We start from the raw sequence: 26870 nt of genomic DNA, 5'->3' as shown, positions 1-26870 counted from the left end.
TAGGTTCTTGCCTCTCCAGTTTCTGAGTTTATCATGATAGATTGAGATGCTTGTTGCATACTCCTCCCTGTTTGATCTTCTGTAGTTGCCTGATAACTCCAACTGTTTTCTCGCCTCCTATCTATACAGATTCATATCCCACAATACAACATTACCACCCTTGTCTGAGGGTTTGATTATGCAGCATGGGTCAGCATTTAGGGTGCCCAGTGCTCTTCTCTGATCTACTGAGAGGTTGTGAGCGTGTTTGTTCTTGCTCTTCTCCCATAAAGAGAGAAGATCCCTAGTAACTACGTCATGAAATGTCTCTAGGTTATCATGCGGTGTGATGGGATTAAAAGTCGATTTGGGTCTATGATCTGTCCACTGCGTCCTCCTAGTGCCAGTCCCATTCTGTCAAGTATCTCCAAATCATCTAAGCCACTCACATCTTCTCCACACAGTTCAAATGCACTTGCTAAGCTGTCAACATCCTGAATCTGTAAAACATTAGACACCTGTGTGCTCCAAACTGTATCATTACTCCCTTGCTCGAGCGCACGTTTTTTCTTTAATAAAAACATTTTCATTAACTTTAGTTTACGGACAAAAAGCAAAACATCAATTCTGGTTTGGCTGTAATCGAAATTGGCCATCAGGCAGAAACTCAAGCCCAACTCCAAAACCGATTTTTCAGCCATAGTCAAGGTGTGGGAGGAAATGTTAATGATAGTCAAATTGGGCTCACCCATCATTGCTGCTTGTTCTGTCGTGGTGTCTTCCCATGCGACATTGCTCCTCTTGTGTTTGCTTCCCCCGCGCCTTGTGGTTTTCCTCTTGCGTTTCCGCCTCTTTCTCTTCCGTATGTCCGGTTTGGTGGTCTTGCCCTTAGTGTCATTGCTGACTGTAAAAAATCATATTCTTCCAAAGGTTTGAAAGAGAGTACACTCCCCCCGCTTGTATCCAGTATCTCATCCAGGTCTGAGTAGGTATATATATCAGCAAAACACCCTCCGATTAAGGAGCCTCCAACCCTTCAGGGCGGCCTCTGTCAGGCGGGCACGGAGAAGCCTGTCTCACCATCTCTCTAATGAAACAAATTACAGAGTCCCTTCTCCGAAGAAAACAGCTTTATTCAGGGATAAGCGGCACAGGAAAACTTCCATTCTCCTACATGTTTCGGCGATTAGCCTTGTTCACGGACAGGAAGGTAACCACAAAGTGCATTTGTGCACGCCTTTTAAATAAGTCTTGACATCACGTGACATTTCTTGGAATACGAGTCCCATAATGCAACCAGAGCTTATACTTGAATGCTTGATTTTCAAAGAACAATTCTTTTGTTTGGGCACAGTTAGTATTGCTATCTAACTGAGCCAAGGGATAATCTTACTTACATAGTATTGTGCTCACTGCAAGATGCCGGTGCATTACTCAGCAATCAAACTGAAATGATCTTTGTCACGGAGTTAACAATTCTGGCATCATGCTCGTTTTTGATGACACCCTGTCCAAAGCTCGAGTCCCCAGAGTGATTAATGCAGGGTTTAGCCCACAATATATATATATATATATATATATATATATATATATATATATATATATATATATATATATATATATATATATATATATATATATATATATATACGATTCCAAACTCGCCCTACTACTCCAATAAACTTGAAAAGACCAGCGTGGACCCAAGATTTCTTCAGTGCATTACTTTATTTTTGCCAATGCCGCCATGACGCGTTTCGGGAGATCCCTCCCTTGATCACATGACATCTCATTGATTCCCATATAGACATAGAAAAAACACTTTTCACATATATGTCATTACGATTTCATCAATGACAGCATAAATGCTCAATCATTTATCCATTTTTAGGGCTCGCCTGCTGTGCGCATGCGCACAGCTGGCAAGCTCTATAGAGGCTTAAACACAGCGTTTAACTAAGCACGATTCCGCTGGCGATTCCACAGAGTGCATGTGCTTTTTAAGGTCATTGCGCAAGCGCAAGCCCTAAAAAGCGCGTGCACAATGCCACCAGCCGCCTGCCTGCCTGCCTCGCATTATCACATCAAAGGCAGTCCAGCCCCCCTCCTACAAGCTTCTCAGCGTGCGCTCGTCCCCTAATTATTCACGGCCGGCCGGCCGTACTTTCAGTTTCACGGCCGCCGGCCGTGTCTCCTTTCATGCATCTAATTTTACATACTAATTGTAAATGGTGTAAAGTGTCTGACTGTGAAAACAGTTCGGCAAATTATAAGCTAATAATAAAAAAATGAGTTATATAAAAATAGCCAAGCTTACCAGCATTTTAGACATAGAGGGTCTGTTGTATGGCACTGGGGAGGCCATTCGGAGGTTCTACTCTGGTGTCCACGAAGACCCCTACGGACACCTCTTTCTGGATATTCTGGATCTTACCCCTATAGAAATGCACAAGTCTAATTCGCCTTTTGAGCTCTTCATACAAGTTTCAGATTCCTTCAGTGCCACTCTGGTATATTAATGTATTATTTTTGACTTTGACAGTCAACGGATGATGTTTAAAATATCAGTGGTAATAAAATATATATTGCACTTAAGTGGTCAGTGCTGGGACTCTGCCTGGCTGAGGCGCTTTTCTCTTTGAATTTGCGCCTAGCTCACAGAAGCCACAGCTCGCTGCCTTTCGCTCACTGCACCTCTACGAGCGCCATCTGGGCCGCAGCTCGGAATGTTTACATCTGTCAGATGCCCCTTGGTGCATCCTTGAAATGGCAGTCTCGGGCACGTGACGTAGGCACGCAGGCCGTGACGCCGGCCACGGCGAGGCTCGAGCTCCTCATAAACAAGATGTTCTGGCTGCCTCTCACTTCGCAGACATCGCCTTTTAATTTCTTCCGTCTTTGAGCGCACATCCCCTCAGGTCCAGTGACATTTTTAGCTTTGAAAATTCGTATTCGTTTTGAATAGCCAAAGTGAGACAACGCAGCAGCGAGACAGCGAAAGGGAGCTAGGGGGATCTAAGCATCCAGGCAGGAACGCCGACTCCTTCATTCTCTACTTTATCTCATGCTTCCTGTCTTTATTCTTTTTTCTTAATGTTTTCTTTATTTCGTGTTAAGGTTTTTACTTTCTTTTGTTTTCTGTGGGTTTCTGTTTCTTTCCGATCTTTCTTTTTTTCCTCTACTTTCATTCTTTTTGTCTTCCCATTCCTTTCATCTTCTTAGCCTTTTATGTTTTGTTACTTCTGTCCTTTTAACTTCATTTGTCATTTTCTTTTTTGATTCCTCCTCACCTTCTTTGCTTGCTCTTCCTTACTTTTCATCCCTAGTTCCTTATTTCCTTTCTTCGTATTCTCCCATATCTCCTTATTTAAAATTACTTCCTCTAAATTTCTCTTTTCATTGTTTACTTTTTTAACCCTCTTATTTATTTCATTTGCTACCTCATATTTCTTCGGCTCCTTCTGTGAACATTACACTGTCTAAACTAAAGAAACAGTAGGTTTAATATTGCTGGGCAAAAGTAAGTGATGCCCATTGGTCTAACGGTCTCGAGTTTCAAAATGCATTACATTTTGAGAGGAGGACAGGTCAGACAGAGTCTTAGGTCCAGCCCTGGTGAAGCTTTAGTCACGGGCTTTGCATTTAATGCCCTTGTGGACTGAAAGCGTGATCTGGGCTGCTGTGTTGTGTTTATTTTCTATAGCACCGCACCAGTTTGCTCTAAGTGCTTTGCCCACGGGGGTGAGGGCTCCATCGCCAGTCAATCGCCAGCAGCACTCCTCCCCTGCTGCTTCACACCCTCATGCCGCTCTCCCCGCTCCGCCCCCTCCCTTGCCCGCCGTGTCGCATTTCTCATCCCCCCTCCCCACAGCAATGCCCTCAGCCGGCCGTACTTTCACTTTGACGGCCGCTGGCCGTCTCTCGTGTTTCTCCTTGTTTTGCTCTGTCCCTCATAGATATATGCATAATAATTATCCGATCGATTATAATAAAGCTAACAACCGTTACTTATTTTAACTTTATGTCGTTTATAACTGCTTCCCTAGTTTAATGCTGCCAAGGAAAGCAATTTGGTTAAATGATTATTTTGATCTGCGGCTCTTCATTTGGGAACTGAATTAAGTGTACCTGATTTTTAAGCCCCTTGTAGATCTAAATGTGAGAATAGCAGCAGACCTCACATTTATGGGAACGTTTTTGTTGCACTTTGCATTTCGAGACAGCTTTAGCTTGTCCGATTTCCTCAGTGAGGGTTTTAACACTGTTTTTAGTTCTGGTCACCCCTGACCTTGGACATTTAATCCACTTTTGCGCACAATGTTCCCAACCAACCTTCTGTTGGCATGCTTCCAAGTAGAAGTGCTGATGCAGCGACCCATAAAAACGTCTCTTAGCCCCTTTCGAATAACCTTAGTTGCCTGCTGGGGTTCTCCATGCCCTTCTTTGAATCCGGCTGGGAGTCTGTCCGATCTTGCTCTGAGGCTTGCTATTAGCTCAGACGGCTATCAACTTCAAACAAAATATACAATCTAGGAATTCCAGCGTCTGAGCGGGAGAGGGACAGCACTGCATGATATTTTGGCTTATGAGGAAAAAGTAAGCAATTCAGGTGTGGGCCAAACGTGCTCAACAATAATTACAGGAGCCTGCGCGCTGTTTAACTATCGGCATTACACTTACCACAGTGAGAAGAGTCGGTGTCAGACAAGGTAATATTTTCATGTTGGAAATTGGCTTTTGAAATAATCGAAGTTCATATGTCTGTTGTTCTAAACCACAAGTACTAGCTGTGTGACGGGTTGGAACGCCGCATCCACCACCACCACCGCATCCACCATCACCACATCCACCGCATCCACCACCACCACCACATCCACCACCACATCCACCATCACATCCACCTCCACATCCACCATGACATCCACAGCCACATCCACCACCACCACATCCACCACCACCGCATCCACCACCACCCCATCCACCACCGCAACCACCACCACCACCCCATCCACCACCACCACCACATCCACCATCACATCCACCATCACATCCACCATGACATCCACCACCACCAAATCCACCACCACATCCACCACCACCACATCCACCACCACTTCACCACCGCATCCACCACCACCACCGCATCCACCATCACCACATCCACCACCACCGCATCCACCACCACATCCACCATCAACACCACATCCACCACCACATCCACCACCACATCCACCACCTCATCCACCACCTCATCCACCACCTCATCCACCACCTCATCCACCACCTCATCCACCACCTCATCCATCACCTCATCCACCACCTCATCCACCACCGCATCCACCACCACCACCACACCCACCACCACTACATCCACCACCACATCCACTACAACCACCACCCCATCCACCACTACCACCACCACTGCATCCACCACCACCGCATCCACCACCACATCCACCATCAACACCACATCCACCATCACATCCACCACCACCACCACATCCACCACCACCACCACATCCACCATCACCTCCACATCCACCATGACATCCACCGCATCCACCACCACCGCATCCACCACCACCGCATCCACCACCACCGCATCCACCACCACCACATCCACTACAACCACCACCCCATCCACCACTACCACCACCACCGCATCCACCACATCCACCACCACCACATCCACCACCACATCCACCATCACCATCACATCCACCATCAAATCCACCACCACCACCACATCCACCACCACATCCACCACCACATCCACCATCACATCCACCATGACATCCACCACCACCAAATCCACCACCACATTCACCACCACCACATCCACCACCACCACCACAACCACATCCACCCCCACAGCCACATCCACCACCACCACCACATCCACCACCACCTCATCCACCACCTCATCCACCACCGCATCCACCACCACCGCATCCACCACCACCACATCCACTACCGCATCCACCACCGCATCCACCACACCCACCACCATCACTTCCACCACCACATCCACCACCACTTTCACCACATCTGCAACCACCACATCCACCACCACCACATCCACCACATCAACACCACATCGACCACCTCCACCACCACCACCACATCCACCACCACCACCACCTCCACCACCACCACTACCTCCACCACCACCACCACATCCACCACCACCCCCACATCCACCCCCACATCCACCCCCACATCCACCACCATCACCACCACATCCACCTCCACCACCACATCCACCACCACATCCACCACCACCACATCCACCACCACCATATCCCCCAGATCCACCACCACCACATCTACATGTGTGTGGCTCTGTGTGTGTAGGTGCAAATGCAATGTTCTTGGATTGTCGTCACAATAAAATACACTGAACATAATCTTCACAAAAGTTATTTACAAACGTTTAAGCTATTGCCATTATAAATTACAATAACTTTTATTTAAGTATTAATTATTTACAAAATTAAAAGCCATTGTTATTTGTAATATCAATACATCTAAGTCACGTAAATACAACACACATTGCATTACAAATGCTATAGGTGTCACATTTGCAAAAGTTAAAACTATTGACATTGTAACTGACAAAGCTATTAATTTTGCTACTTTCAAAACCAACACATAAATAAAAAAAGTGTCATTTACAATACCAATAGCTCAAACTTTCCTAATGCGAGACCGATTGCATTTCCAATGCTTGTTTAAAACGTTTTTTCATGGAATAAATATTCTATTCATGGATTTATAACTGCATAAATGCTTAAGAAGACCATATATTTTTCTACTATGTCTAAAAACACCCTATATCATAAGTGGAATATCAAAATAAATAAATAAATAAATGTGCAAACGTGTGATAGTGCAAATACAATAATCCATTTACCACAATAGCAAGACTATTAGTTAAAGTGACTATAGTGCTAAGTTCCTTTAAAGTGCAATGAAAGGGCTATGGGACATCAATTCAATATTGTCATTTCATCAAGGATTGATTCAGTTAAAAACCATTATTAATATTTAGAAGCATTTGATAATTTAAATGCTTTCTATACAACAATCTTTAAAATCAAACCCTAATTCAATAAAACATATAAATAGTAATGTCCTAAAATCCTCTTCACTTGTTAAAAGAACAGTCACAGTGGAGAAAGGGAATCTAATATCTCATAATCATTTCTGTTTCATATCCAATTCATCAGGCTCAGCGCTCTATTTTCTTCCAACTTGCATAAATATATATATAAATGTTTCTTTGTACACATAAATATACTCATCTATCATTAATAGATAAATACATATAAAAAATGTCACCTATATACATACAAGTTGAATACAGTTAAAAAGAATTCATTATTGGAAGGTATACAGATCCTCTGTGTTATTCAAACCCTTGGGGTGCTTGGAGTCGAATCTTAAAATGTACGATGTTTCTAGACTCCTTAATCTGGCCTCCCTATTCCCGCCTCTCTTAGTAGGAAGTATGGCATCAATCACATAATATTTCAGAAATTTAGGATCGCTGTTATGACTCTGCTTAAAATGCCTGGCAACCGGGTAACTCTCCTCATTGTTACAGATAGCTCGAATGTGTTGCAAGATCCTTTTGTGCGCTGGCAATTTTGTGCTCCCTATGTACTTTAAGTTGCAACTACAGGTGAGCACATAGACAGCATACTCCGTTTTGCACGTCAAATGTAAATTAATTTTGCCAATTCCCGGATCAAAGGCTGTTTTGTAACTGGTGGTGTTTTCTCCATATTGACATGGCTTACAGACAGAGCATTTGAAAAAACCCTTTCTGGCCCTCAACCAGATATTTTTAGTTCTAGCCTCTATGCTGCTTCTTACCAATGAGGACCCCATGCTGTTTGTTTTTCTAAAAGACACCAAAGGGTTCGTAGGTAAGGCGCCTCCTATTATTGGGTCACTTTTGATAATAGGCCAATTCTTTCTAACAATTCCTCTAATCTGCTTTTCTTGTCTGGAAAAGTTAAGAATAAGCCTAACTGGTTCTTCTGGTCCTGTTTTTTTGCTCTGTCTGTTATTGTATTCCAGCAGATCCTTTCTGCACAATGATTTGGATTTGTTGATAGCTGACTCAATCACCTTAGAACTATACCCTGTATTAAGAAACCTGTTCTTGCATTCTTTTTGTTTTGTATTGCAATATTCTTCTTCGCTACAAATCCGTCTTATGCGGAGCATTTCGCCATACGGAATGCTCCTAATTAAATGGGACGGATGAGCACTAGAGGCATGCAATAAAGTATTGCATGCCGTGGGTTTCCGGTATAGGGTGGTTGTGAGTTTGTCCCCTTCTACCCTAATTTGTACATCCAGAAAGGTTACCATAGACTTACTAATTTCTGCTGTGAAATGCAGGTTAACTGTATTATCATTCAACTTTTCAATGAACTCAGATGCACTTTCAAGATCTCCGTCCCAAATTATAAACAAATCGTCAATATAACGCAGCCACGTAATTACACTCCTATTGTATACTTGCTCATGTTGTTGCTTGAGGACCAGCTCCTCCCATATATATATATATATATATACTTTGATGAGTATACCCCTGATATATATATATATATATATATATATATTTTTATTTTTTCTTTCTAGCACAACAGCACTTTCAATAGTACGGTTACTATTCTACATGATCTTTATACATGTGACAAAATATCCTAAGGATAAAACATTACAAATTAGACACAGCTATATTTGGGATGTAAACAATAGTGTATTAAGCAGTTATAAGAAAAAAAGTGTTTCCATTGCAATGTATTGTTATGCTTTTAATAATGATCAAGATATTTATAGTTTTAGATATTAATTGGGCAATGATGCTAAAATATTGTTTTGTTTTTTTCCTAAAATATTTCTTTTGCAATGTTATTGTATTTGGACAGACATTATCCACATTGCGACTACTACCATAGGAAAGTCGACTATGATTAAGTCTATTTTCTATGTCAATAGCTATGACTCATGGTCACGTGATATTTGGTAAAAAGTGCTCTGATTGGTGGTTCACAATTTAAAGGTTATGCACTTTCAAACACTTTCATCTGGTGAGCAAGGCGACAGGATCGCAGAAACGCGTCAGATCGTGGCACCCCTGATTCACTAAAAATCAAATAAATAAAAAAACTCTGCTGCATCCATTATCGGATTTGGTGTCCGTTCTTCTCCTGGGGAGTGCTGGCTTGTGCGGTGCGCTGTGGGAGCGTCAGCGAATATATATATATATATATATATATATATATATATATATATATATATATATATATATATATATATATATATATATATATATAATGAGTATACCCCTGGAAGAGAACTAGGATTACAGCTAAGTAACTTATACTTCTATTCCAGGGGATACTCATCAATAGCCATAAGCACTGAATAGAGTAGCAAGCCCATCCCCATACCCTGCGGACGAATACCAGCATATCAAAAACCATTTTACCAAAACATATATTACCCAAACAAATTTCTTAAGGATGCTTGTCCAAATTGAGCATCTGAATCAAGGCAGTAATGGCGTGCAAAAGTATGAACTGAATGACATGTGGCTGCTTTACAAATTTCCTGAATAGGTACATTTTTAAGCATCGCTATCGTAGCAGCTTTGCCTCTTGTACAATGAGAATTGCCCGGGAGCTGCTTACATGCCAGTTGATAAGATAACATGATACATGACACTATCCATCTAGAAATGGACCTTTTAGAGGCAGGTAAACCAGTGTTCTATGGACCATAATTCACAAACGGTCAGACTTTCGTACACTTTTTGTTTTTATCTATACAGAATTTTAACACTTTTTAGATCTAGAGAGTGCAGAGCTCTCTCCACAGGAGTTGAAAAGAAAGTAGGAAGAGTATTCGACTGGTTGATGTGAAACTCCAAGACCACCTTAGGAAGGAACCTCGGGTGAGTATGGAACACCACTCTGTTTGCATGTAAAACGAGATAAGGCTCTGTAGAGCATAAGGCCTGTATCTCGCTTAGCCTGCGAGCAGATGTGATTGCAACGAGAAAAGCAGTCAGCCACAAAAGATGCTGATAGGAAGCTTTTTAGATGGCTTCGAATGGGGAACCCATTAACTTAGAAAGGACCACATTAAGCTCCCAGGAAGGAGATGGAGACCTAACGGGTGGGTAGACCTTAGTTAGACCCTCCAGGAAATCCTTAACAACTGGCATCTGAAAGAAGCCTGAGTGGGAAACTTTCTTTATGCTTTTATCGCTGCCAGGTGAACCTTTATGGAGGAATATTCCAAACCTGCTTTGGCTAAATACAGTATGTAACAGTACCTGTTCCTCACCTAGAATAGGGTCATGACCCTCAACAGTACACCACATGTTAAAACGCTTCCAATTAAAAGCGTAAGATTTCCTTGTAAAATGTCTCCAAGCCTCCTTCAAGATATGCATGCAGTTTTGAGAGAGACCCAAATGTCCGTATGAACTCAGGAGCCATGCTGCTAACCTCAGGGATGGCAGGTTGGGATAGAACACCTTGCCCTGGTCAGCAGATCCGGATGACATGGCAACCTCCTGTGTGGTACTTTGGACAGATGAAGAAGGTCCGGGTACCACCACTGGCGAGGCCACTCTGGAGCAACCAGGATCATCTCTGCCTTGGATTTGTACAGTGCCTGATCACCAGGGGAATGAGGGGAACTGGTGGAAAGGCATAGAGTAATGTTTCTGACCAGTCTATAAACAGAGCATTCCCCTTGGATCCTGGTTGCGGGTACCTGGATGCGAAGACACCGCATTTTGCGTTTTCTGCGTCTGCAAAGAGATCTATGTCTGGTGTTCCCCAGCTGTGGAAGACGTCTTGCACCACTTCTTGTTTAAGCACCCAGTCGTGTGCTTCTGCGAAATGCCTGCTTAGGCCGTCCGCTTGGACATTGAGGACGCCTGGTTAGTGAATTGCGGAGATCTACATGTCTCGTGCTAGAAGACACTTCCAAATCGTCTGTGCTTCCAGCTGCAGGGTCTGGACCTGGTGCCACCCTGCTTGTTCAGGTAGTACATTGTTGTTGTATTGTCCGTCTGAACAAGCAGAGCAGTTGATTTGATGGAAGGAAAAAACACCTTTAGAGCCAGATGCACCACTCTGAGCTCCAGCATGTTTCTGTGGTATAGGTGTTCTCTCTCTGACCACATTCTTTGGATCTGTAGTGACCTATATGAGCGCCCCATCTATGAAGGGACGCATCCGTCACCAGAGTCTGCTTGGACAGTTCCTCTTGAAAGGGGACTCCTATGATGAGATGCGTCCGTCACATCCACCATCTGATGGAGAGCCGGACAGACAGAGGTAGAGTTAAAGTGTCCTCCCAGCGATTGGAGATTTGGGACCACTGATCCTCTAGAGTCTGCTGTAGAGGTCTCATGTGAAGTCTGGCGTTTGGAACTAGAAAAATGCATGAGGCCATCAAACCCAGTATAGATGAGACCTGGCTGGCCGTGGTATCTTCAGGAGGGTCTGACACTTGTGGAGAATGGATGATAGTCTGTCCTCCGAAGGATACGCTCTTGCGTTTACTGTGTCCAAATTTGCGCCTAGGTAATGTATCCTATGTGTTGATTTGAGGATGGATTTTTTGGAAATTGACGTGTAGACCCAGCTGATAAAGTTGTTGAATGCAGTAAGCGAGGTGCTGCTGTAGAAGAGTTGGAGATGCACTCTTCAGAAGCCAGTCGTCTAGGTAAGGGTAGACGCAAATTTGCTTGCTCCTCAAGAAAGCAGCTACAACTGCCATGCACATTGAGAATGTGCGAGGAGCCGACTTCAGACCAAAGGCAAGACTGTGAATTGGAAGTGGTCTGACTGGATGCAAAACCTTAAAAACTTCCGTGCTTTGGAGAGATTGGGATGTGGAAATAGGCATCTTGAAGATCTATGGAACACATCCAGTCCCCTTTATGTAGATGCGGGATTATTTGATGTAATGCCAGCATTCTGAATCTCTCTCTCAGAATGAACTTGTTTAGAAGCCTGAGATCTAGTATAGGCCTGAACTCCTTGTTTGGACCTTTCTTTGGGACCCAAAAATATCGGGAGTAGATCCCCTGTCAACATTGGTGCCATGAGATCTCCTCAATGGTCTCGTTTAGAAGTGGAGTGGACACCTCTTCTCTCTGAAGATTTATGTAATGGATGACAGTCTTTCGAGGAGGAATAGAAGGTGGAGGGGACTTGAACCTGATGGAATACCCATTCCTCACAATATTGAGCACCCACTTGTCTAATGTGATTTTGGTCCACTCTTCCAGGTAAAAACGGACACTTCCCCCCCACTGGAGTGGGTAACGGAGTTAGGGGAAGCAAGCACTCACTGCTTCTGTTGTTGCTTGGCAGCAGGTGTGGATTGTCTCGAGTTCCGTCCTCGTCCTCTACCAAGAAGACGCTGGTAGGACTGTGATCTTCCTTGATGTTGCTGAGAGGACCACTGAGGGGTTTGAACCCTCTGTTGGTATTGGCGTCGATCGTAGGGGCGGTAGCGTTGCCTGAAGTCCTTCCTCCTCTCAAGCCCAACCGCCTTCACCATGTCCAGTTCGGTCAACATCCTGGACATTTCGTCATCAGCATGAGAGCCGAAGAGCAATGTCCCATTGAAGGGGAGATTGAGGATACGATGTTGAGCCTCCGGCTTCAAACCTGTCAATCTCAGCCAGGCAGAGCGAAGTGCACAAATCCCATGTGCATAACCATGGGCAGCTAAGTCAGAGGCATCCACCGCTGCACTGATGACCTGATTGGCCACCAAACCCCCTTCATGAAGGATCTCCAGGAAATCTTGTTTGTCTTCCTTGTGGAGCTTTTCAGTGAATCGTGAGAGAGAGTACCACAAAGAGCGGTCCTACCGACCCAGTAAGGTCGAGGCGCTGGCTACCTTCATATAGGATGCTGAGGTGGTGCACATTCTCTTGCTGACAGAATCCATGGCCTTACTGTCTCTATCCGGGGGTACCACAGTTGATACTGCCCCCGTCTGGTTCTTCCGTGCCGCTGACACAATAACCGAGTCCTGCAGAGGGTCAGCCCTCCGATGAAAGGGGTCCTTCTCAGGAGCCTTGTACTTTTTAGTGATCCCAGATGGGCCCGCCCCCACCAATGCTGGAATAAGGAATTTTTGAAGAGCAGGCTCTAACAGGCCAGGCACCAGGGGAAGCAATGGTCTAGATGAAGACCTTTGGTGAAGTGTTCCAAAGATGACTGACGTTTTAGCGGTAGATACAGGCATCTCAATTTGAAGCTTCGCTGCCCCTCTACATAGAACCTCATTTAAGGTCAGGATATCATCAATGGGTGATATTCTACTCGGAGGAGAGGAAGAAAGAGTAGGAGAGTAATCTGCCTTTGAATCTGAAGACCACAAAGAAGATCTATGGCTTCATCTTCTAAGAGCGGTGGCGAGATCTGGATGCCGACTCCTAGGAGAACGTGGTGAGCGCCTTCTAAAAGATGGGGACCTTTGTGGAGTGGCACGTCGCTCCTGTCTTTCAGATGAGGGCACTGATTGAATTATAGGAGATCTGGATCTGCTAGAGGAACGTGGCAGTCTTGTAATCCTGCGAAACTTCCACTCTCTTATGTCCCCCAGTCATCTCGGGGAGATATTAGTTGCAGGGGCTGGAGTCAGCACTGGTGAGGGTTCAGGAGTGACTTGTACTATCTGAAGTCCCGGGGAGGAAGAGGCACTCCTTGACGTCACAACCTGGGCGTCCTGTGTCGAGCGGTCTCTCAACGTCGCTGTAGGTCTCTTGGCAGGAGGAGACCCGTGATTGGAATGTGATCTCCTCGACGTTGATCTCCTCGACTTCGACCTAGATCCAGAGGGTGTTTTGCGAGATCTCGACATCGATCTCCTTGACGGTGACCTCCTCGACATTGACCTCCTTGACGACCGATGAGTCAACGTCATGCGTCTTGGCGGCGAATGTCTGTATTGACGCGTCGGCGGCGAACAACTGTGTCTCACTGGTGTCGAGGCCCTTGGTGTTCGGCTCGACGCCAATGCAAGTGGACCTCTTGATGTCGGTGGCCTTCTCGATGTCACTGTGGACCCTCTCTGCGGTGGGCTTCGACTTTGATGAGTCGACGTTGAGTCACGGCCTTTTGACGTCATAGGCGAGCCGGACCTGGACCGCCTATGCGTTGGTGTCGACTTCGTCCTATGGGTCTTCTCACCTAAAGTCGGTTGCTTCGAAGGCGAAGGACGCCTCAACGTCGATTTCGACGCTGACTCGGAGCACAAAGGTATTTTGAAAGTCAATCTGCCCCTCGGTGGCGTGTGAGACCGGCGTCTCCTTTTCTCACCTTTCTCTTTGCGCTCTAGCCTTGGTTGATAGGAGGACTTCTTTGAGGGATGTTCTTCTCAGCCACTTGCTGTTTCCTTTCTTCTCTCCTGCTTGGAGTGCAGCTTTATCTTCTCCCTTTCCTTAAGAGTTCTATTTGAAAACTTGCTGCAGTGGTAACACTGGTCTGGCTTGTGAGATGAAGGCAGACAAGCAATACAGACCGAGTGCGGGTTTGACTTAGCCATCTTTTTTCCATAGGCCGGGCACTTATTAAATAAGGCTGGCATTATGACAGGAAAAAATAGCCAAAAATCTGAAAAGACAACAGGATTAGTAAGCTAAGTACTAATAGACTATGAGTGAAACTATGAATAGCACTGTAAACCAGAAAATAGTGATAAAAAATCACTAACTGGCTAACTCAATGCTCCAGTATCCTCACAGAAGGAGCTGAAAAAATGAAATGACCTGTCACCTGTGGTGCATGATGGGAGCCTGGGGGTTTCTGGAGGTCTTAAAAGCAGGGTTCCAGTTTTCAAATTGTTTCTATATGCAACCTCTCTAGGCTAATCTGCCTCAATGATCTTGCCTTTTTACCTTTGAAAATAAAGGTTGTGTGTTTCAAAGCAATCTCAAAGCAGTTTTCTTTATGTGTATCATAAGAATAAGAATATCATGTTATGTTATATGCTGTTTTGTAACGCGCACAATTACTACCAGAGTATCCTGGCGCGGTATACCGCTGGGGAACCCGTCCTGGCTTTCCCTGTGGGATGGTCCCTACTGGGAGTCCCCAAGGTGGAGCCAGGCATCCCTGGCGTTGATGGGGACGTTGTGGAGATTAGGCAAGCTAATGCCCAGAATTGCCGAGTGGGACCCCTGGTTAGAGTAGGCACCAAGGCGAGAATTATCGAGTCCGCTGACCCTGGTCCACGACCCTGCCGCGTCGGGAATTGAACCCTGGTCCCGGGCCGACTCCTGCTTCCGGGTCTGCCGCCTCTAACCACTCCACTCCACATGACTTATGTTTCTTTATATATTCAAATGTTAAAGATTTACAATGCAATTGTGGCAGTTTTGAGCCTAGTAACGTTTTCAGGCTGCATATTTATATATATGCATATTATCTATATATTTGCGTATTTATGTGTGTATATATATATATATATATCCGAAGATAACCCCGACCACTTCCAGAAGACACCTGGCGAGGAAGGAGACTCAGGCCTCTGCAGCAAAGTTTCAGGCAAGAAATACTTTATTAATCACCTCTCACGACGACGCGTTTCGGGCTATGCAGCCCTTGATCACATTCAGCTCAAACTGCGCCATTTTTTTCTTTATATGCCCATATAGTGAAAGTGCACACCTGGGTTGCATTAAAGAAACAGTCACTGGGTCAAAAGACAGTGTGAAAAGACTTACAAAGCAAGGTGTGCAAAGTACTTCTTCTATACCTTACACAAATACATGCTCATATGCTATTCATTTGATTTAAACTGTTTGTGTATTTCGCACACAACATTAATTTAACAAATATAGCAATTTCAACAACTGCAGTTATTGAGATACAAATATAAACTGTACTTGAATGCACAAAAATTTCTCTCTGGATAAATCCATGTTGTATCAACATCTTAGTCTCTTATTTCACACATGCACTGCCCATGTGCATTATAATTCTAACCGGATAATATATGTATATATGTAGATATATGCATATTATTTGCTATTTCTCCGGTGTCCCCGCATGTAGGCTGGACTATTCAGTGCTTATGACTTTTGATGAGTATCCCCTAGAAGAGAAGAAATTTTATTCGCTGTCCCATCCCTTCTGTATTCCAGAGGCACTCAGACTGCCTCTTGTTCACTGGGAGCTCAGCCCTGGCACAGGAATTAGCTTCACCTTCCCTTTAGGAGTCTGCTTATAATTTACAGACTCTTAAAATGGATTTACTGCTTAGTAAAAAAAAACAATCTTGCCGTCGCCAACTGCTATCCCTACTGTTTGTGACTTTTAAAAAGTTTATTATATCTGACCATAAACCTTTAAAGGGATTAATAGGAACTATTATCCTGTGGCACTCAATTTGAATAGGAAACTCTTGATCACCTAGGAGGGTTTCCCTTAATTATTTCAGTATTACTCATATACCAAATCTAATTTGAAGCGCACAGGACACAGAGAGATTTCCATTTTGTATACCTTAAATACCATGATATATTACAAAAAAAATATCAGTGGTCATAGTGCGGACGACGCAGTGCTCAAAAGTGATTTCATTTACAAGATATATGTACAACGCCACTGTACATTTTCCAACTATTGTGTAAAGTATTCAAGCATAAACACAAGGATGCATGCCTTGACACAGAAAATGGAAATCTCGGTCTCCTGTGCGTTTAAAATTAGAATTAGTGAAGTAGTGTGGCTCACTGGTTAGAGGCGGCAGACCCGAGAGCAGAGGACGGCCCGGACCAGGGTTCGATTCCCGGCGCGGCAGGTTTCTGGACCAGGGTCAGCGGACTCGATAATTCTCTTGCCTCGGTGCCCACTCTGATCAGCGATCACACTCGGCAACTCTGGGCATTAGCTTGCCTCATCTTCACTAACGGCCCCACCATACCGCCGGGGATGCCTGGTCTCACCCTGGAGATACCCATTAAGGGACCATCTCTCAGGGAAGCCAGGAAGGGTTTCGCAGCGGTCGAAGCGCCTTGGGACCCTACGGGTAAGTAGTGCGCTATATACATTTACATTTACATTTACATTTACATTTGGTATATGAGTAATATTGAAATAATTAAGAGAATGCCGCGTAGGTGATCACGAGGTTTCTCTTCTAAATGAGTTCCACGGGATCCTTTTTTTCATATATTTATACGTTCTTAATCTTACCCTCGTCCACGTAGGCTTATATGGTTCTTCTTGTATTTCTAAACCCTAAACCTTTAAAGGAGCACGAGGTGGCAGCTTTCCTCACGCTGGTCCACTTACAGTAGCGAATGTCTCAAAATACACGATGGCTGAGCGCTCACATGTGAGATCGGTGTTGTGCGCACAGTTATCCCCAGGGCAGCTTTTGACGACTGGTTTGTGGTTTGTAAAGTTACAGGTGGAACTCAAACTTTCACACGGATGAAACGTCGTATCCAGCGTTAAGAGAAATGCGCCTGAGGCACCCTGGCTTCGGTATTTGGCTCTGTGAGTGCTTGATCTGCTTATCTGCTAGATTTTAATTAAGAAAGGCTGCAGCCTTAAAATATATCGTGGAATGTTTAAGTCTCCACAAAATAAGGCTCTGCGCGGAGCCACCGCCCTGCGTGGAAAGGGTGTCTGCTAACTGGGCGAAGGTTCCAAGGTGCAAACGTGGAAAACAAAGATCTGTGGCAAGCAGCCGAGTCTCTCATTCTATATTTTACAGGTATTATTTTCATTACACGATGTTGGTGCAAGAAAAAGCATTGAGAAAAGCGTCCACGCGTAGCACAAATGGCTAAGCAGCTAAAAGGCAATTAAGCCAGTGTACTCTTAGATCAGTATTTACTTTTTTTTGTAAAGGTTCAGCAGAAATAGATCTTGACACGCCTCTCTCAGTCCCTTCAACAACTTTTATCAGTTTAATCGGGGTTGTACCACACGCACAAGGGGTATGAAATGTATGATTTGCGTTGACTATAATAAATGTCAGAGCTTAACTATATATATATTGCTGTTTTAAAGACGTGTGGTAGGATTGACATGTCGAAGGAGGGAGTAAAACTACACATTTTTAGTAACAGTACATGCATGGCCAACTAGTGAGCCACAGTTGGCAACCACAGTGACAACATGTGCATTCAAATCAAAAGACATTTACTATTCCGGGACCCCAACTTGGAACTGCTCTTTTCCTTGTTGGGGGTAAAAATGTAATTGGTGCCATTGGTCCGATAAAGGCGTTCTTGATTAGAATGATCTTCTCAGTGATGCGATAAATACTTTTTTTTCAGATCCGCAAACCTAGTTTTATTTTTTTGACAACCAGTGCTGGAGGTATCATTAGCTATTGCGCTTTCTGAAAGCCGCTTTGGCGGAGTTTCCTGTGCCCTTCTTAGTTTAAAAAAAAAAACATTTTTATTAATTTTCTTGACGTTACAATTCACACAAACAATTGTGCATAGCATGTACATTACACTGCAATAGCGAGAACAAATACTAAACTATTCCACCTGTTCCTACCGCTATACAGACTCAGCCTTACATTGTTATACACGCTTGGCAGCCAGCACTACAGTATAAACATTTAACCATAAGAACACAGTTATATTCCATATCCTTTGTACTGTATAATGAGCGTACAACATCCCGCGTTTTGCCCATCCTATTTTTGTTAGCGACATCCTTAAGTATGTTTGGGTCCTTTTATTGTGCTTGCACGTCTGTAGCTATAAACTCTTCCAACATCGCATTCCATTCCAGTGAAATGGACTTCTTACACAATCCCCTATGTTCCTCCCGCTTAAGTTCAGCACCCTCTGCCCCCTACCCCATCTAACCATTTCATTATACCACTCTAATACCGGTTTGTGATTTGGCAGTCTTCCATCTCCTAGTAATATTTCTCTTAGTTAATATCAGAGTCAAATTTGCGAATTTGTGGACAGGGCTTCCTTCTTTCCTTTTGGACTCTAGCCTAATAGACAATACTCCAATGAGACACTGTTCCTTATCGGGGCAACACTATTCACTATTCTGTGTACTGATGACCAGAAATTAGTTAATCTCGGACAATCCCATAACATGTGTAGTAAAGCTGCACTTGAGGAGTGGATCTGGGGCAAGTATCCGCCGTGTCTGGAAACATGAAGTTTAATTTGTACGGAATCAAGTAGGCACGGTGGACAATCATGAGCTGTATGAATTTAAATTTTGGATTCCTGGATACCTTTCTTGGGTATTCCCCATTCTTTATCAGTGAGCACACGACCTATGTCCGTGTTCCATTTGTCTAGAGTGGTCTGGAGGGACACTGCAGTGTGTGTTCAAATCCCTCGGTACAGCCATTTTGTCAAATTACTACCATTGCCCATCAAGTATTGCATGTGAGTTAACTCGTGAGTTGGAGGTTCCGTCCCTTCTGGGGCCCAAGCAGTTCGGATGTATCGAGTGATATTTGCATGCAGCAGAAATAGTATGTTCGGCACCCCCTGTGCTCTCACAAATGTATTAGTATAAAAAAAGAGGAGTCTTGGGCTATTACTGCTCTTATCGGAGCAGAAGGTCCATACGCGACATGCCCAAATGACATAGAATGCAAAGATAGTCGCGATGTTCCTATAGATAAAGGAAGGTGTTGGTACAGACTGTAGTGCCGGTGGATCAGAACAGGGTAGCCTGGTGGTCACCCTGGGAATCCATTTTGTTGGATTTAATGCCCTCACACACCCTTTCAGGTGTCATGCTTCATCATTTGGGCCTGCTCCTCGTTGGGTCGGCGGTGCAATACCCAACGGGCAACACCTCAAAGAGGGGCTCTTTGGCGGAGATCTTTTTCCAACTGCCGTATAGATGAAGTGCGGGTGTGGGGCCAGGATTCAAGGTAGACGTGGTTGAGTGAGATAAAATAAAGCTAGTGGTACCAGAGACGCTTTATTCAGGAGGGCCACTGCTTTAGTTAAAACCAATTTCCTAGAGGAGGGTAGTGGAAAATGATGTTTCCTACTCTCTTCTGGAGTGTGCTAGAGTCCGGTCGACATGTTTCTCGCTACTCTAAAATTTACTGAGCGATTCTTCAGGACCAAGGGGACTGATTTAGCAAATATCTAAGTGTAAATGTAACTGTCTACACTACTGTCATAAGGTATGGTGTGTGTAAGCTAGTGTAACTACCATCCTAGTGAGTGGAAAAAGGGGGAACAATATTACCCTTCTTCACGTTGCGATTGTTAATACCTATTGGAGGCAAAAAAGAAGGGATAAAAAACATATCGCCAACAAGTTGTGTTACTTGGCATTACAGTCTGTGACACTTGTGTATATCGCATGCTGTGAATCATGCGTGGCGCAGCATAGTTGCACAAGTGTGACAAGTACTCTCAACAGTGGCAATTCAGTGGGAGTGACATGTGCAGGTAAATAAAACCAGAAATTTGTGTTAAGAATAAAATACCAATTTGGTATTAATTGCACGCAATTATTAGGACTCACCTAGAGTTAAAAACAATCAGACAACAACAGTGTCCAGCGGGTAAAGCTTCAGGAGATCTTCCACCACAATGCTATGTATAGGGGGAAAGATCTCAGTAATATTTTACACAGATCATATTATCCTAATGTTGTTGACAATCTAAGGACAATGGAATATATGAGTATATACAGGCATATTTTACAGTAGTACTACAAGTTGAGTGTACAGTGCTGGCATGTTTTACGTAAGAGTAATGTATACAGAACTCAGAGTTTTCTCAGAGGTGATGTTGTGGGTCAGGCAAATGATAAGTGGTAGATAACTTTATTGGGTAGAATAATTGTATTAGTTCATAGATGTATTATTTCTTCTCAAAGTTAAAAATGGGGCTCTGTCTGTTGTGGTTAATACCCCAGGGGCATTGTCTCTGTGGGTGTCTAAAGGAAACTACCCCAACAAATATGTGTGCAATAATAAGGTCTGGCGTATATTCCTTTGTGGACATATCACAAATCTAAGTTAAGAGGAGGGGTTTGCCTCCCGATCCTTTTAAAATGAGGGAGTCTGCTGATGATCGGGTTCAGTGACCGAGTTTCAAACAACGGAACCCTTTATACTTTGCAGATAAAGTTCTGATATGTAATCCTACTTGGATTCTACTTTTGAAGAGTCACGCGTTCGCCCGTGTAAATATGCTAAACAGCGGCTCGTTTTGGTCTATTTAGGCTGTTAGCGGTGAAGATAGCGTTTGGATTACTCACCAAACAAACACACCTGTGCCCGTGAAGACTGTATTCGCTGGCGCGCTGTTGTAAAGATAGCGTTTGCATTACTCTCCAAACTAACAAACCTGTGCCCGTGTAGGCTGTACTCGCGGGCGCGCTGTTGTTTTAACGTTCAGCCGATCGTTTTGTCTGTTAGACTATTAGCGGTAAAGATAACATTTGGGTTTCTCTTAAACCAAACAAATATGAGCCCGTGTAGACTATACACGCGGGCGCGCTGTTGTTTTTAACGTTTGTAATGTTACCGGTCTGGTAAGACCGCGTGTTAAAGCACGCTACAAAACTTTATTGTTTGGTTGTTCTTGGATCTAGTTTCCAGCAACAGGGTCAGCCAGCACATAATTACAGCGCGCATCTCGATGGCTAAAACGGCGTGAGCCTGAATTCACGGTCGGACAACATTGTGTTTAATTAGCCAACTAAGGAGGGGGAAAGTGCATTTAGTTGACACTTACTTGATGAATGCCTGAGCTTCGTGTCAAGCACCTACCCATCGCCGCTGGAACCGGGTGGAGGCAGTGGGAGGGGTTGGGATTGTTTATAAAGGAAGTTAACGTGGATCCCATTGGTTAGCAGTAATGGCAGCCATCTTGTAGTGGTGGGTGGTTATTATATGTTAATGCACAGAGACTACTAGGTGCCTGTATGGTCATGTATCTGTGTATGTGTTAATGGGGAACCCGCAAAAGTTGCGCAGTGAGTCTCACATAAGTATAATTATAAAAATAATTATCTATTGTGGTTAAGTTTAATATCACACTGCAGTACGGAGAATTAATTAATTTCTCCTCTACCTCGTGTTAACAGATGGATAACACAGAAGGAATAAAATTAAAGTCCACTTCCAGAGTTTTGCAGGAAGTGTTCATATCAGTATGCAAAATTATTCTGTTCATAAGATGCCAGCCATTTAAACTAGTTTCGAACCATTTGTATCTTACTTCTCCTAGTGGAGTAGATATTTCTCGGATATATAGGGGGATATGTGATTGGGGTAGTCTTACGCCAAAACTATTGTCTCAGTTCTTGAGGGAGCATTTATGTGATTGAGTCAGTATAGTGGTGGTGGTGTATTCACTATAATGGTTATTTCAGAGGCTCGCCCAGGGTATATCTTCGTTTAGGCCCTTGCTGTTGGAAGATAGTCTGTGAATCCAACGTTGTTCTTTGTAGAACAGTCCTTCCTTAGATGTCTGGGGACTGGCTTCCAGGACAAGCCATTGGAGAGAGTCAGCTGTATGTTGCATTTCCAGGAAATGCTTACACATTTTGGTGTTATTCTTTTTACACCTGAAATTGCTTCGGTGTTCTGATATCCTGGTCTTCACACTGCGTGTTGTCATGCCTATATAGTATAGTACATATGATCAGGTAAATACAGTTAGAGCTATTGCAATTTGTATGGCCTCTCATTTCCCACATGAAGGTGTCAGATAAGGTGATAGATTTGTATTTTTTGGTGAGAGGGCACGCTGTGCAATTCCCACATGGGTAGTGTCCGGTGACTGGTGGCAGACCCCATAATGTCGCTTGCCGGATGGGTTCATTTTTTGTGTTAGGTCTGGTATGAATAAGAATATCCTTTATGTTCCTTGACCTTTTAAAGGCAAACCTCGGTTGGTCTATGTTGAGGGTGCCAGTGTTAAGAATGGACCAGTGGCGTTTCACAATTTTCTTTACTTTGTTGGATATGGGTGTGAAAGTCGTCACACAAGTCATGGGTTGGGCAGTAGCAAGGTCTCTCTCTCTGGGTTCAATCAAACTCTCCCTATTGTTATTCTGAGCTCTTTTCAAACTTCTTTTTATGTCTCTGGTAGGGTACCCTCTTTCCATCAGGTTCCTCGAAAGAATAGCAGATTCAGTTCTGTAGTTGGCCATGGTGCTGCAGTTACGCCGTATCCTAAGAAATTGCCCATACGGTAAGTTGGATCGTAGGGCTTTGGGATGGTGGCTTTGGAAGTGGAGCAAGCTATTGCGGTCAGTGCTTTTTTTAAATAAGGTTGTATTCAGGGAACCACCTTCCAGACATATCGTGAGGTCAAGAAACGCTATGCGATTATTTGAAACAGTCATGGTAAATGACAAGTAAGGATTGAGAGTATTCATCCATGCAAAAAACTCTTTGTACGAATCTTCGCTGCCAGACCAGAAGATCAAGATGTCGTCTATATAACGTTTATATAGCTTTATGTTCTCATAGAAGGGGTTAGTTAGAGTTGCTATGTTGGTTTCTTCAAAGTGTGCCATATACAGACATACTACACTGGGGGCTACAGTGCTTCCCATGCAAGTTCCTTGTACTTGATGGTAATAGGTACCCTTAAATTCAAAGTAGTTCTCGGTTAGGACCTTTTCCGCACACTCCATGATGAAGCTGATGGGCGTGGCAGACGTCCATTCAGTCTTTTCCAAAGCTGTGGCTATAACACCTAGGGAGGCCCTCTGTGGGATGTTGGTGTAGAGGGCCTCAACATCTAGGGTTAGAAGGTAATCAATAGATCTTGCCTCATTGTAATCCTGTAGAAGGCGTAATAGATCTGTGGTATCCTGAATATAGGAAGGTATTTGTTTTACAAGTGGTTGTAAGAAGTGGTCGCAAAATTTGGAAAGTGGTTCCAGTACTGAGTCAATCCCGGAGACGATCGGGCGTCCCGGGACTGGAGTGACTCCTTTGTGTATCTTAGGCAACGTATAAAAATACGGAACTTTAGGGTTCTTTTTTACAAGGAATTCAGCCTCCTTCTTACTGAGCCAGCCTTGACATTCTGCTGACTCCACCATACTCACAATTGATAAAGCGAGTCGTTCTGTGGGGTTTTGGTTAATGGCCTTGTAGTATTTTGTGTCATTAAGTTGTCTTTGACATTCTGTCTCATAATCTACAGTGTCCATTAATACCGTGGCGCCACCCTTATCTGCTTGTTTGATTGTTAGCAGAGGGTTGTTGGATAGGGCGCCGAGAATCGCTCTTTCTTCTCTCGACATATTATTGTATGTCGAGGTATTGGTTAGTTTGCCGATGTCTCTCAAGACTGCTTGTTCATAGGTTAGAACTTCGCTGGGTACCATGCCGCTATGAGGGGTAAAGGTAGATGCTTTGTGTAACCCTGAGTCCTCTACGGGTTCTTGTGGTTTTCCATCAAAAAATGCCTGAAGTCTTATTTTTCTGAAGAATTTTTGTGACTCCACTGTTTGGAGAAAGTCGTCGATCTTGGGTGTCGGAACAAAGCCTAGCCCTTTTTGGAGGACCTTCTCTTGTCTCTCAGTTAGTTGGTGGGAGGAAAGGTTTATTACGAGACTCATTTCTTGCTCGTTTTGCTCCGGGTGTCCATTCCTTGGGGTGTCGTGTCCTCCCATTGCACCCGTTTGTCGGTTGCGTTCCCTCTCTTTCGCCCTCGCCCTCTGCCCCAACCTCTGTCTAAAAAAGGCCGGTTACCTTGGGGGGCAAATTGAGGGGGGTATTGTGGTCCAAACTGCGGTATGGCCTGAGGGAACTGTGGATATTGCCACATTGGGTGTCCTGGGAATGGTAGTTGTGGGGGGGGGTATGTATATTGCCCCTTTCTCCCACCTCTTCCACCCCGTCGTGGGCGTGTCTGCCATTCATCCCCACTGGAATTGCTGTCACTGTAGGACCCTCTTCTTGACGAATTGTCGCTTGAATCAGAGAGGTATCCCCCACCCGACGGGGTGTAGTCTTTTTTAAGGTATGGATATACTTTTTCTTTGTCAAAGCGGTCAATATCTTTTTGTAGCTTATTGACTTTTTGTTTCATCAGGTAATCCTTGTGTTCACTTATTTCTTTATTGATTTCTGCCAATTTGGTTTTGAACCCTGGGTTGTTCCCGTTTTTCAGTGTCGCCTCTAATGCCTGGATTTTTTCCAGCAGGGCGTCCGCCAGGCGTTTTGAAGTATTGACATTCAAAATCAATAAGTCATGTGTACACTTCCAGGATATCTGGGACCATTCCACTTTGAACTGGCCATCCTCCCAGAAGATCCTGGGAAAGTTCTTGACAATTAGTCCATTCGGAGCAATTTTGGCCTTGAAATATTCCGCCATTAAGGCGCCATGTAAGCTGATCCTTATCCACTCTCTTTTGAGATCAGAGAGTGTTTCCCAGTCAGCTGTATTGCTGCCCGTTGCTGCGTCGCTGTCCATGTTTAAAATAGAGGGAGTCCTGAGAATAGCTGCGGCATCATCCTCACCGAAACTGAGTCCTTGTCCCTCCATTGCGAGTAGGGATGGACTGGGGTGGGATGTTGTACTGGGGAACCGTGCCTGGCTTGTTGTTGCTAGGCAGGGAGGTTAGATAGGGGGACAGAGCTAATCTTACCCACCACGGGAAAAACTCCTACGGGTGTGAGCCGTGCAGAGAATTAGTATAAAAAAAGAGCAGTCTTGGGCTATTACTGCTCTTATCGGAGCAGAAGGTCCATACGCGACATGCTCTCACAAATGTGTCATGGTTTATCAGTGTTCCATCCGTAAATAACATGCCCACTATATTTTGTGCCCTTCTTAGTTCATTGGTTACGGCATGCTTACAGAAAGGGTGGTCAATCTAAAGGTGCCATCTCAATATAATGGAGTACCCTAATCTCGGAACTCTACTCAGAGGCAACAGGACTAGATGTATGACTGCTTGGCAGGAACATCTACCCTGTGAGCTCCCTTAAGATGTATGACCATCATTGTTATTGAGTCGTGACAAGAGTCTGTGGGAAACCACACTTATGTTTGTGTTTGAAGAATTCACACAATTAATACTGGTTGCTTCGCAAACTCCAAAAGGCAGTCCTTCACACTGAAGCTGCATGTTGGTGATGTCGGTGATAGGACTGCAATGTCATGAACATCTTATGGTCTTGTCTACACCTTCACTAATAGTGGTCTGCTATGGGGGGTAACAATGGTTGAAACCAATGGGCACATCTAACTTTCAACCAAACTGGCTATCTCACGCAATACTTCAGATTATATTGTGTTTAGCCTTATGATGACGGCAAATGACTACTCCATTGGCAGTAGCCAAATCTATATCTTGAAACATTTTAGGTTCTGCATTGATCCTTATTCTTGTGGAATGTTTTTCGGACCTTTTCTGAATGGTCTGTTTCGAACGTCCCAGTTACAAACTGCAAGCCCAATTATAAGTATTCGACCAGATATGAGGGCAATTTCTTCAGAAATCCACTAAAGGCATAGTTGTAGCATACCCTGTTCTGCTTATTTGATAACTCTTGAAGATGTAAGTGTGCTTTTGACTGCTGTTCAGGAATGGTTATCCGTTATGAGGATTTATGTTTTGTGCCAATACAAGAATCACTAAGACTCCTGGTTACCCATAATGTATAGCTTTTATCTTCACTCCTCATTGGTAGCCTTATTGTTCATCATTTATTTCAGTTATGCTGTTAATCCAAAAAATTCTGTTTTGTAATATGATAACACACACTTTTGTGCCAGACCCTCACAAGTTGTTCCTGTGGTGTCTGGGGTCAGAACACAGTTCCAGGGCCTGTGATCATTGCGCCCAGATGAACCCGAAGACTATATGGAACTGCTATGCGAA

Source organism: Lissotriton vulgaris, chromosome 7 (genome assembly GCF_964263255.1).
Source record: "Lissotriton vulgaris chromosome 7, aLisVul1.2, whole genome shotgun sequence".
NCBI lineage: Eukaryota > Metazoa > Chordata > Amphibia > Caudata > Salamandridae > Lissotriton > Lissotriton vulgaris.
The sequence above is the reverse complement of the archived record's forward strand: the minus strand, read 5'-3'. Positions refer to the sequence as shown.